The sequence below is a fragment of the Gossypium hirsutum genome, chromosome D06, assembly GCF_007990345.1.
Source record: "Gossypium hirsutum isolate 1008001.06 chromosome D06, Gossypium_hirsutum_v2.1, whole genome shotgun sequence".
In the NCBI taxonomy this organism is placed as follows: Eukaryota; Viridiplantae; Streptophyta; class Magnoliopsida; order Malvales; family Malvaceae; genus Gossypium; species Gossypium hirsutum.
This window is the reverse complement of record NC_053442.1, coordinates 26,022,520-26,036,091: the sequence shown is the minus strand read 5'-3', so window position 1 is coordinate 26,036,091 and position 13,572 is coordinate 26,022,520.

The following is a 13,572-nucleotide window of genomic DNA, read 5'->3' as shown; positions in this document are numbered from 1 at the left end:
TTTTAGCTTTGGTGGTCACCAGTTCTCTGACACACTTTCTCAACCTGACAAACTCCTTTTCATACTTCGTTACTACCATGTTGTTTTACTTCAAAGTAATAAACTATATTTTCTTCTTTTCAATATACAGCGAGCCAACATACTTCTTTATAAACTTAGTAAGAAAGAAATTCCAAATAATCTTTTCAGCAAGATTTACACTTTTAACTATGGTCCACCACTGATACACTTCATCTTTCAATAAAGATATACCATACCTCAACTTATCTTCATAGGTGTATTGTAGTTCTTCGAATGCCCCTTGGCTATTTTCTAGCTAATATTCAGCCTCTACAAGGTCATTTTCCTTCCTTCCCATAAATTCCTCAGCCCCATGTTTTCTTATCTTTTCAAGCGGAGATTGATTACTAGGAGCAAGAGGAGGAGGTTGAGGTATTGTTATAGGTGAAGGCTGAACATGAGGTAGAGGCGAAACTGGAGTTGGAGGAGTGCTAGCAGCTTTCATGAACTACTGAAGTAACTCATCTAAGGTTTGGAAGAAAGCCTCATGAGCTGACATTTATTCCTAGCGTGGCATTTTCTTGAGTTCCACTCCTATGTCTCCACTGAATTCAGGTCGTTGTTCTTTCCTGCCTTCGCTAGCAGGGCCCAAATTTACAGGCCCTTCTAGCTTATTTCGAGCTTGGGGTAAAGGTCTATTGCCTTATCAATTTGCATTCAAGGCTCTACTTTCTACCTCTTCATATGTTGCTTCTCGAGAATTGTTGGACATCTTCAATCTATAATTCAAAATTTGAAACTTTTTTAAAAGAAACTTATCTCATTACATTGATATATCATATATGGCATGTACTTCTAGAATCATTTTTAGCCCGGGAATTAGAAATCCTAAACTCGAATATCACTACATGTAACACCCCTTACCCGAAGTGAACCAATTCCTTACAAGCAAGGGATGTCACATTAATAACTAAGCTATTCAATTCAATCATAAATTTTTAAGCTTTGATTTAACATAGTTAGACTCCTTTAGAGTTATTTAAGTCATTTCTAAAGATTTCCCTAAAATTTGGTTTCAATCGGGGCTAACCAAGGCTTATGCGGGTCTAAATAGGATAAACAGAGTTAATATCATGACACTGGGAAATGGGTGTCACGTCATTGAACCGATGCCATGACGCTGAGCTGTTAGTGTTGCGACACTAAAAACAATTTACTCACTTGAACCTCCCATGCTCCAATGTCGCGACATTGGGTTTCAGATGTCACAACACCGGAGACAAATTCCCTAGGACATGTTTAAAACACATAAACCAAGTCTAAACAATTATAAATCATTCTATATCACTTCCAAAACATATTCAACATAATTCTCCATCAAAACATCATATAATTCAACTTAAAACTCAATCGTACATAACCAAGTTTACAAAATATATCAAGGAAGATCAAAACTATCATATGCTTCCATTATAATTTTTCCATATATATCAAGTACATGCCATGAGCTAAATAAAAAATCAATAAAAATTATACTCTCTTCCAAGATACGGTTTGTGATGATATGAGTCGAAAACGACCTTCACTCTAAAGCTTTAAAACAATCTTCACCAACGCGTTAGAGAAACAACACGATAAGTCGTGAAACCTTAGTAAGTACATCATGAATTAAACTTTTAATTTAAATTTATTCATTACTATTGTATGTAAACATATGAATTATTACCTTTATATATATATGTATAAACTTATTGGATAGCATCTATTATAAGCAATCAAAATAACAATCCATAAATCACTTATCATTTTCATTACTAAATTCACTTACATTGAAATTTAAGCCCAAGTGTAAACTCAATAGAACATATAGGATATACAGAAAAAGTCAATAATTTGCACCTAAATGCCGCTATCACTTGCACTGTAATGCCACTGACACTTGCACTATAGTGCCACTATCACTTGCGCATATAAAATGTTTCCTAATGGCATGCCATTTATATCCTACTAGTTCTTGTTTTGTCTACATCCACATTTAAATATAGAATTTCACTACATTTTCTCAACAATAAAAGTAATACAGACTTTACTCTTTTTACAATTTAGTCCTTAATAATATAGAAATAAAAAATCATCACATTTCACTTAACATTTTATTTTACTAACATTTAACACTTCATTTAAATACTTTATCTTACTATCTATTTCACCTATCTAAATTTTATACCCTTTGCAATTTATACACACATCATATTAGTTCTAGATTCTTACAACCTGACACGTTTAATGATTTATCAGTTATTTTCAATTTACAATTCGAATCCAAATAAACCTAGTCAACCTCCAGTCTGAGGCGTGGCCTTTGTGGGTGTGCCTCTATATACATGAAAATCTGCTACGCCCACTTATTCTAGCAGAGTCTGGCTTGGTCCCTCTTGATTTTTCTGAGTCTTTATCTAACTTGAATTCAAGCAACAATTTTATAAGTTCGGAAGAACTTAGTGAAATCTATACATAAAAAGAGTGTTGCATAAATTTTAGGAAATTGAGAGTCTTGGCTCAGAATTAAACTCTATAGATTTCATAATAGAATTCAAAAACTTAGTTGGTGAGGCTCATGCCTTATACACTCTAAGCTGTTTATTGGCGGATTTAGACCCTTGTCTGGTTCCGACCATGTTCCCTCATGGGTCTCACCCTCTCCCTATATCTTATTATTTTACATCCCTAATACTCGTATTCATTATTTCTGGCTGGCAACGCTTAACAACTACCCAAGTAATTTTCATAATTGCAATTTGTACCAGAATATAATATCCTCACTAATTTAGAGAAATAGTGCCCACAACGCAACACCATAGTACATGCCCTCTCAATTTGTTCCTTTAAGATGCTCTATTAGACATGTGGTACTGACATACTATTTCCTACTAAGATGTTTTGTGAAGGTTTCCAACCCTGGGTAGTTCAACAAGACTTTTACCTTGTTTTGTGGTCTAGACGAGCCTTCGCTTTTCACTATTCTCTGGCGGACTTTATTAAGCATTCAACCTTGGGTTGGCATTTCCTTTCATAAAAACTCGTATAGGTCTACCCAATCTTTTGCCTACCTTTTGCCAAGTTACAATTTAAGATTGCTCTTATTATAGCCTATTTCGTATCTATTCAAATAATGTGGGATCTGTGGCTTCCATAACAGACTCACTTTGATCTACACTACGTTTACCTTTTAACCTCAAGAGGCTCTCTCATTATCCCATTGGTTTGTAGGTATACCAAGTTCATTCGGTAGAGTACGCCAGCTTTCTATGAGTTTAATTTAGTCCCAAAATTGTTCTAAATTAGAGATTCAGGTGTGGCAACTCACCCACCTTCAAATGAAATTTCAACCCCAAAATTTCCTTTCTTACCTAGATTTTTTAGGTGAACTCCAAATTAGTTTCCCCTTTTATTAGATAATTCATGGCATACCTAGAAGCAGACACCTTCACCATTCCCTCTTGTCTTAGCGCTTATCTGACGTGAATTTACCAAACATTTATAAATTCATTCTGAGCTTATCCTGTTTGGATGAGGGTTTCACCCTTACCCTATATAGGGTAGATCATTGATCAAGGATTCTTCCGCAACTATTCACACGAATTCTTGGATTGACATACATTACCTAGTTGGTATTCCTGCTTTTTTGGTTACTAAAGGGTTTATGAAAAACCCTTCTGATAGCTAACGTGTGTCAAGCATCGGTTGGGAGACCTGAACCATTTCTAGAATTTTAAAATTTAACTCCCATTGACGTTAGGTTATTTAAAACTGAGATATATAGAGAAAAGGAATTCATTTTACTTGATTTCAAGTTTCTCTTCAAAATTTCCTTGTCGATTTAGTTCTTCTTCAAAACCTTTGACTGTCTTCTCTTTCTCCTCTTCCCTTTCGAAAATTTCCCTCTCTCGAGCTTACCACACTATGGCATTACCCACCTTCCAGGTGAGTCTTCCTTAATCATTTTTGTCTTTCGTAACCTACTACAACTTCATCATGCCCCGATTTAGGCCATCTTCAAGAGGTAAAAAATAGAATAAAATGATTGGAATCAGAAGGGTTAGGGTGGCAATAGGCCCTCTTCAACACGTACGCATAGGTCACCCAACCATAAAGCCAGAGTATTCATTGAATTATTGTTTTATAAATGTACGACTACTCGTGAGGACATGTTCAAGCGTTTATTAGCCAGAGGAATCAGATTGCCCAATTTTGCCTACTATTATGAAATCTTGGATAAAGATTGCCAATTGAGTGGCTTCCATGATGGGTTTATCCTCCCACTATACTTATTGGAGGCAAACTTCCATCTCAATTTACATCCTTTCTTTTGTAGGGTGTTGAATATCTATGGAATTGCACACGTGTAGCTTAACGATTCTTCCTAGTGGACCCTGGTAGCTTACTTCATTGATTGTAGTAAATATCGTGAGCCTCTATTCCTTGGTGTATTTTAGCATTTTTACCAACTGGAGGTCATTTTCTAGAGAATCTCAGCCGAAACGGTCTACTTCTACACTTGCAATGGCCACGAGTCTATAGTTTAAAGTTCCTCTTTGATTTTCCACTCAAACCACCATAAGTTCATACGGGTGAGAAAAAAGTTCGATGGCAGCTTTGGCTTTCCTACAAGGTGGTTTATCCCTTAAAAGTTTGTTTGTCTTCAACAACAACCAATTGTCTCTGGCCTCTTTAGGTCACAGTATGACAGCTTAAGGCTGGGGCATCCTCTAAAGCTAGATAAACTCTTAACAGTAAGGAATTTTTTTGTTAGTGTTAAGAAAAGTAAAACCCTAATGGCTTTAGATTAGCAAATTTAGCATTGAGAGTGAACCCTCAAAGAGTCAAGCCTATCAGTGAAGCATGGCCTTATAGAGCCTTTGACGAGTTGGCCCAGCCCTTAGTGAGGAGAAGAAGGGAGCCCTCCATCCCACAAAGTATACCTCTTTTACGCTTATCTCCCTCAACACTTGAACTTGAGGGTGTCATTTCTCACCAAACCCTTACTAATCCTACTGTTGACTCCTAATTTTTCATTGTAGGTTATTCTGCTCCCCTTGACTCATTCCAACATCCTCCACACATGGATTTGAAGGCACTTATGGAAAGTGCACAAGAAGCTATGGTAACAGTTGACATTTCGACTCGGGTGGTTAGAAGTAACCATAAGAGGCAAAGGATAGAAGGAGAGTCCTCGAATGTTGGGGAAAAGAGAAAAGTTGGTTTGGTCCGCCATAAATCAATTAAAAAACTTTGATACCAGAGAAGGAATCACTCGTCTCTCCCTAGCCATCTCCATCCCTCCCACTAAGCCAGATTTTAGTGCAACTCTCTCCCAACACCATCGGTGTCTTAACCCGGGGCTCCTGTCTAGGATTCTACTAGCTCCAAGCCTACACACATCCCCAACTGACACCATCAATTATACCCTTTTCTCTAGTGAGGTAGAAACCTTCTTCCCATAGAGAAGGCACATCGGTAAAGATCAGCACCCATTTTCCCCACTTCTCATTCAGTAAAAACAAGATAGGACTTGTTCCCAAAGCTGAAGAAATTTGTCTAGCCATCGTTTTCCTCTGAAAGTATTCACAAGCCCACCCTTGCTAAGCTGATGAGTTTTTTTTCTCTATAATGGTTGCGAAGTGGGAACTTATGAGTTGGGATCTTCAATAGGCCTGCAAAGAGGTTGAGGCCAGTTGGACTGATTCTAAGAGAACCATCATTTCGAAGAACAATCACTCACCTAACTTCGTCAATCCTATAATGCCCTTTTTCTCTAAAATCATGAACTTACTCAATCCATCTCAACATGGAAAACTAAATACCAAGTATCGGTGGCTCGACAAAAAGAGTTAAATAAAAGGGTCCGGCATCTGGAGACCTTAGAGAAACAACACCTCGTCGATAAAGAGCAAATACAAGAAGAGAACAACATGGCCCTGAAAAAATTTATAGCGGATACCAATAAAGGTATTGATGCACATTTGCCAGTTTTAAGGTCCAACTTGATTCTGCCCTTGCAAGTAGCTATGGGTCCCTTCGATCTATGTCATATGAATTTCAAACGCATGCAGCCTCTCATTAAAATCGACCTTGGCTTCGACATCCCAAATCCCAATGGAGATGTATGGAGGAAATTCCGAAAGAAATGGAAAGAGTCTGGTGAACTCTTCTATGACCATGACTCAAACAAGTCCAACTCAAATTCCTCGGATGGTAATGCCTGAACACTCGATGGTGCCTCCACCTCTACAGCCCAAAGGAAAGCTAATGTTGAGAGGGAAGAGAGTACAGATGAAACGACTAATCCGCTGGTTGAGGATAATGCATAATCTTTTCTTGTACTTGTATTGATCTTTTGAGGTAATAAAAACTCCCATCTTGTCTTTCCTTATCCCTTTATTTCTACTGTACTTACCTTCCTTCTGTTACGTTTATAGTCAATCTTACAATGATCTGTCAACCTGTACTTATTCTTGCCACACTTACTGCTTTATAACAACTAAAGGGACTAAGTCAAACCTAATATTCATGTATATAGCGGTCATTTCATAAATTCCTATGTCTAGATGATCAGCTAAATCGAAGCTCTGATACCACTAAATATGAAGCACCCATTACCCGACCCAATCATCAAGCCCAGGTATCGAATGCAACAACTATCCGAATAACTTAATATATTTCTATTTCAAATTTACACATACTTAGAAAATTTAAACCTTCAAATTTCTCTCTGATATTTATAAACACATCATATTAGTTCTATATTCTTAAAACCTATCACGTTTATTGATTCATCGATTATTTTCAATTTACAATTTTAATCCGAATAAACCTAGTCAACCTCAACCCTGAGGCGTGCCTTTTATGGGTACCCCTCTATATACATGAACAACTACTATTACCCCCACTTATTCCAACGGAGTTTTGCTTGTTCCTTGTTGATTTTTTCGAGTCTTTTTCTAACCTGCATCCAAACAGCAATTTTATAAGTTTGGAATAACTTAGTGAGATTTGTATATAAATTGAGTGTTGCATAAATTTTAAGAAATTGATATTTCTAGCTCATAATTAAACTCCCTAGATTTCATAGGAGAATTGGCGAACTTAGTTGGCAAGGCATGTGCCTTATACACTATGAGTCATTTTTTGACAGACTTATACCCTGGTCTAGTTCTGTCCATGTTAGGGCTGAGCATTCGATCGAATCAAACCGAATCGAATCGAATAGAAACTTTTTGAGTTAATTCAGTTTTCGAATCTCATTTTATCATCCTAACTTTATTTGAAGTTTTCTCGAATCGAGTCGAGTGAGATGGAATTCAAATCAAATCGAATCGAATATATTTGTTCGAGTTAAATTTTAAAAAACAATTTTGGGTCCTTGTAACCACTGTCACACATAGTAATAAAATTTATCCACCTTAATCAAATTTTTTATTAAATTTTATCACCTTATAATTTATTTATTAATTTTTTATATATTGGTTAGCTTCTTTGCTTGCTTAGTTGTTTCAATCATCTTCAGATTCTTGTCACTCTTAGTTGTTGCAATTATCTTCAGATTCTTGTCACTATGTATTTTGGAATTAAAAAATATATTAATGTAAAAATATGATTTTTTTAATAAAAGTTATTTTAAAAATAAAATGATTGATACCAATATAAAATTTTAACACGAATATTTTATGGCATAATTAATAATTCAATTTTAATATAAATATTCAATATGACTAAACAATTCAATAATATAAATAATATAAAATGTGAAATTTAATTTAATAATATAAATAGTAGATATAAATAAAATTATTACTATTTATGTTTAGTGATTTTTTTTGAATAATTTTGATTTTTTATTTGAGAGTAAAGGGTGAGAAGTAAAATTTTAGGGGGGAAATAAAAAGTTTTGGGGAATAAAAGTTTGAGGGAAAGTAAATAGGGGGAAGTAAAATTTTGGAGGGAAAATATTTAAAAAAAAATTGAAAGGGGGAGGGTTTGGGGTAAATGAAAGGTGCGATGGGATGGGAATAAAAGTTTTAGGGGAAAAGTCGGAGGGAATAAAAATTTTGGGGGAAAATAAAAGGTTTTGAAGGTTTTTGGGAGTAAAATTTTGGTGGGAAATAGATTTTGGGTAGATTGAGGGGTTGGGAGTGGCGGGAAGTAAAAGTTTTGGTGGGAAAGTGGGAAGGAGTAAAAGTATTGAGGGAAAAGTAAAAAGGTTTGGGAGTTTGGGGTAAAAATATAAAATATTATAGTTTGATATTCGAATTATTCAAGTTATTCGAATTCGAAAACTAAACACGATTCGAACTCAAAATTTGAAAAAAAAATCGAGTTGATTCGAATAACTCGAATAACTCGATTCGTTTAACTCGAAATTCAAATTTTTTTTCAATTTTTTCGAGTCGAATCGAGTTTTGCTCACCCCTAGTCCATGTTCCCTCATGGGTCTCACCCCTTCCCCATCTCTGATTATTTTACATCCCTAATACTTGTATTTATTATTTCTGGCTAGCGACGCTTGGCGACTATCCAAGTAATTTCCATAATTGTAGTCTTTACCATAATACAATACCCTCGCTACTTTGGAGAACTAGTGCCCACAACACAGCACCGTAGTCCCTGCCCTTTCAGTCTATTCCTTTAAGATGCTCCATTAGACATGTGGTACCAATATACTATTTCTTACTCAGATGTTTCGTGAAGGCTTCCACCCCTGGGTAGTTCGACAAGACTTTTACCTTATTTCGTGGTCCTGACGAGCCTCCACCTTTCACTATTCTCTGGAAAACTTTATTGAGCATTTGGCCTTGAGTTGGAATTTATTCACATAAACACTCATATTGATTTACCTAATCTTGCAACTACCTCTTGTCGACTTACAATTTAAAATTACTCCTATTATAACCTATTTCGTATATGCTCAAACAATATGGGATCTACGACTTCCCTGGTGGACTCACTTTGATGTACATTATGTTTCCCTCCTAAGCTTAGGAGACTCTCTCATTATCCTATTGGCCTATGTTTCCCAAATGTACCAAGTTCATTAGGTCTTGTGGATTATCACACCCATCACACCGCGACTTCTACTTTACACCTTAGCAGGTCTCCTGATATACTGATCTGCGGACTTCACACATGTAACCTCATTTTTTCGTCTTGGCAAACTTCCCCTTGTTTACTGTCCCAATAGATCCTCTATGTTGCCATAGCCAAGTTATGGTCTTAAACATGTAACCTCATGTTTAATTTCCTGGTAGACTACCCCGTGTTTACTTTCCCAGCAGACTCTCTATGTTGCCATAGCTGAGCTATGGTCTTACACATGTAACCCCATGTTCCATGTCCTGACAGACTCCATTGGTTGCCATAGTTGAGCTATGGTCTTACACCTTAAATATCTTTGAGGTATCGCCCTGAAAGACCATACCGTCATCACGGTATTACTCTATGAAACTTAATTACCATCATCATGGTGTCGTTCTAGTGAGTCATTCGATATCATTCCAATACATTTCTAACCTTGATGCTCAAACATCGTAATGTCCCCTTCGCATATCATGGTTTGTACTAAGCAACATTTGATTGCAGAATCTTAACGGAAATTTCATTTCCCTATCCATCTGGACATTCTTCCATTTCTCCATTTCTAACTTTGATGCTTGAACACTACGGTGTCCCCTCCGTAAGGCCCGAAGCTTCACACATCACGGTTTGCACTCAACAACACCTGATTTTGGAATCTTAATAGAAATCTCATTTCCCTATCCATCAGCCCATTCCTCCATTTCACCATTTCTAACCTTAATGCTCGAACACCGTAGTGTACCCTCAACAAGGCCTAGAGCTTCGCACATCACGATTTGCACTCAGCAACACATGATATCAGAATCTTAATGGAAATTTCATTTCCCTATCCATCCGTTCATTCCTCTATTTTTCCATTTCTAATATTAATGCTCGAACACCATAGTGTCCCCTTTGCACTCTCAAGCTTTTGACCAAGACATTTGGTAATGTCATTGAATAAGATTAAAGCCAAATTCGGATGCCTATTACTATGAAAAGAATCAATCCACCAATAGTCGATAGATCGAAGAACGACATGTTTTGAAATAAGACGTAATATCCATGTAATTATAAAATGAAAAATGCGATCATGGACATCTAGCTCAGATGCAAACGAGCGTCAAAAGTTCAAGGCCAAATTATAAGGGCCTTTCTCATTTGACTCACCCCAGAGAGGAAGTTTAAAAAATTCATCGAAAGTTTCTAAAGTGAGATGAATAGGATTATTTATAAGAACGGAATTTATAGCAACAACCGTCTCACTAGACTCATCATATTCGAGTCTAGCATTTGAATAAAATGCTTGAATAAGATTAGAATGAGTTGTTGAATGAATTTTGAAAAAAATCAATCCACTTTCATTCGGTTAAAGTTTGAAGAAACGGAAAATTGGTTTTGGCCAAAAAATCGATATCAAGGGTGCGAGAAACATTAACGTTTCTTTCTACAAAATATTGATTGAAACGATAAGAGTCATGGTTATCTCTAAAACAATCATCAAAAGAATTGAGTTGTCCACTAGAAAAAGATGAATGACTGGAACAAAGGCATTTCCTAACCGACATTCTAACTAACTAGACAAGAGTGACCATATTAGCACTTAAAATCTAGTTGGGGAATTTTATCGAACACTTTGTGGGCAATAAGTTTGAAGAAAAATTTTAAGAGTTTGTTTAAAAATAGACAACCACTTGCATGAAAACACATATATATTTTCCAAATCAACCCAAAAATACAATTTCTAATCAACAATTTAAAAAGAATTCCATAGATTTCGTAGTAGAAAAATAAGAGTTTTACCTCAAAATTTCTTTGAAATTGTGAAAAAATGAGAGAAAACTTGAAAAATCCTTGTAGAAGATGATAATGTAGGTTGATTTGAGCCAAGATTTTAAAGAGAAGATGAAAAAATTGAAGATTTTAAAGAATGGGTCGAGAGGTTTTTGAAAAAAAATAAAAACTTTAGGGTTTTCTAAATCAATTCAAAACACATTGCATGTACTTTAAAAATCCCCCAAGTATTGATACTTTTTAAACAAGTATCGATAATTTTTAAAAAGTATAAATAAATTGTAACGGAATCGATACCAAATGCTCAAAATATTCTTCGAAGTGCAAAAATTTTTCCCAACATGAATTTTAAGTTCTAACTAGTTCTATACTAACTTAGGATGACTCAATAACAATTTCTAATGAGTTCATATGCTTGCATATGCCAAAATTGAGTATGATGCATATGAAACATAGAGTATTGTGAGGTATGCAAAAATTGAACATTCTCATCAAACAAAGTCTAATTGAGCACATTCAAAGGTATTCAAAATTTTATGCTAGACAATATTTATCAAAATAGATTAATCATGCAACAACTAACTCCCCTTAACTAATTGCATAAAGAAGACATAAAATTCATGCATGGATACTTTTGCAATCAATTTTAAGTCATAAAACATTTTGAAAACAACAAAGTGAAAAAAAATCATTTGAACACAAAATTAAGGTAATGTAGTACTACCTAATTTTCTCTTTAAGTGTCCAAAATCTTTCTTTGTCTAAAAGTTTTCTAAAATATTAGCTAATTGATTTAAGGTGTCAACATACTCTAGAACAATCTCTCCTTTTTGGACATGATTTCTAAGGAAATTATGTCTAATCTCAATATGTTTAGTTCTAGAATATTGGATGGAATTTTTAGTGAGACAAATAGCACTAGTATTGTCACACTTGATAAGAATGGTATCTATATCAATTCCATAGTCCTTAAGTTGTTGTTTCGTCCATAAAACTTGAGCACAACAACTACTGACAGAAATATATTTCGCTTCGGTGGTGGACAATGCAACACTATTTTGTTTCTTTGAAAACCATGATACAAGCATGTTGCTTAGGAATTGAAAAGTATCGGAGATGCTCTTCCTATCTTGTTTGCATCCTCCAAAATCTGTATTCGAGAATGCATGCAAGCTAAAGGATGAGTCTCTAGGATACTAAATGTCTAAATTAAGAGTGTATCTAAGGTATCTAACTATTCTCTTAAAGGCTTGTAAATGTGATTCTTTAGGATATGATTAAAATCTAGCACACAAGTAAACACTAAACATGATATCGGGTCTACTTGTGGTAAGATAAAGTAAAAAGTCAATCATAGACCTATATAACTTTAAATCAACATATTTTTTTCCCATCTTTGTCAAGCTTTGTAGAAGAGCTCATAGAAGTAGCTTGTGGTTTGAGAATGTTCATCCTAAACTTCTTGAGCATTTCCTTTGTGTACTTAGCTTGATTGATGAAGATGTTATCCTTTTTTTGCTTTATTTGGAGTCCCAAAAAGGAATTTAGTTCTCTCATCATGCTCACCTCAAATTCACCTTGCATTAGCTTAGAGAATTCTTGACAAAGAAGATCATTAATAGAACCAAAAATGATATCATCAACATAAATTTAAACTACTAATAAATTTTTGTCATTTCTTTTGATAAAAATATTGTGTCAACCTTCCCTTTACAAAAACCTTTTTCAGTGAGGAAATTTGATAATCTTTCATACCAAGCTCTAGGAGACTGTTTTAAACTATATAAGGCTTTTGAAAGTTTGAAAACATGATTTGGAAATTTTGAGTCTTCAAAACCAGGTAGTTGTTCAACATACATTTATTCATTTATAAAACCATTTAGAAAAACACTTTTAACATATATTTGATATAGTTTAAACTCATTAAAACATACAAAAGCTAAAAACATTCTAATGGCTTCCATCTTGGCAACGGGAGCATAACTTTCATCATAATTTATTCCTTCCTCTTGAGTGTAACCTTAAGCAAAAAGTCTAATCTTGTTCCTCACTACATTGCTGCTCTCATCTAGCTTGCTCCTAAAAACCCATTTAATACCTATAGTAGATTTATTGAAAGATCTTTCAACTAGGGTTCATACTTTACTTCTCTCAAATAGATTACTCTTCTTGCATAGCCAATATCAAATATTCATCATTTAATGCTTCTTTGATATTTTAGGCTCAATGCATGAGATAAATGCAACATAATTACAAGCATTTCTAAGAGAAGATCTAGTAGTTACCCCTTTGGATGGATCTCTCAATATCTTACCATCCTTTACATAGTTGAACTCTCTTGAATGAGCGACCTCCCTTTCCTCTATTGTAAGCTCCTCAAGAACATTTTGTGTTTGTTCTTGAATCTTTTCACTTGATGATTACTCCACTTTACCATTATTATTAAAAAAATTGCATCATCATCATTATCATCAATACAAGAATCCTTTATAGAAGGAAGGTTAGACTCATAAAAGATAACATGTATAGACTATTCTACTATTAAAGTTCGTTTGCTAAACACTCGAAAGGCTTTAGAATTTAAAAAGTAACCAAAAAAATCATTCATCACTTTTTGCATCAAATTTACCAAAATTGTCTTTTCCATTATTTAAAACAAAGCACTTG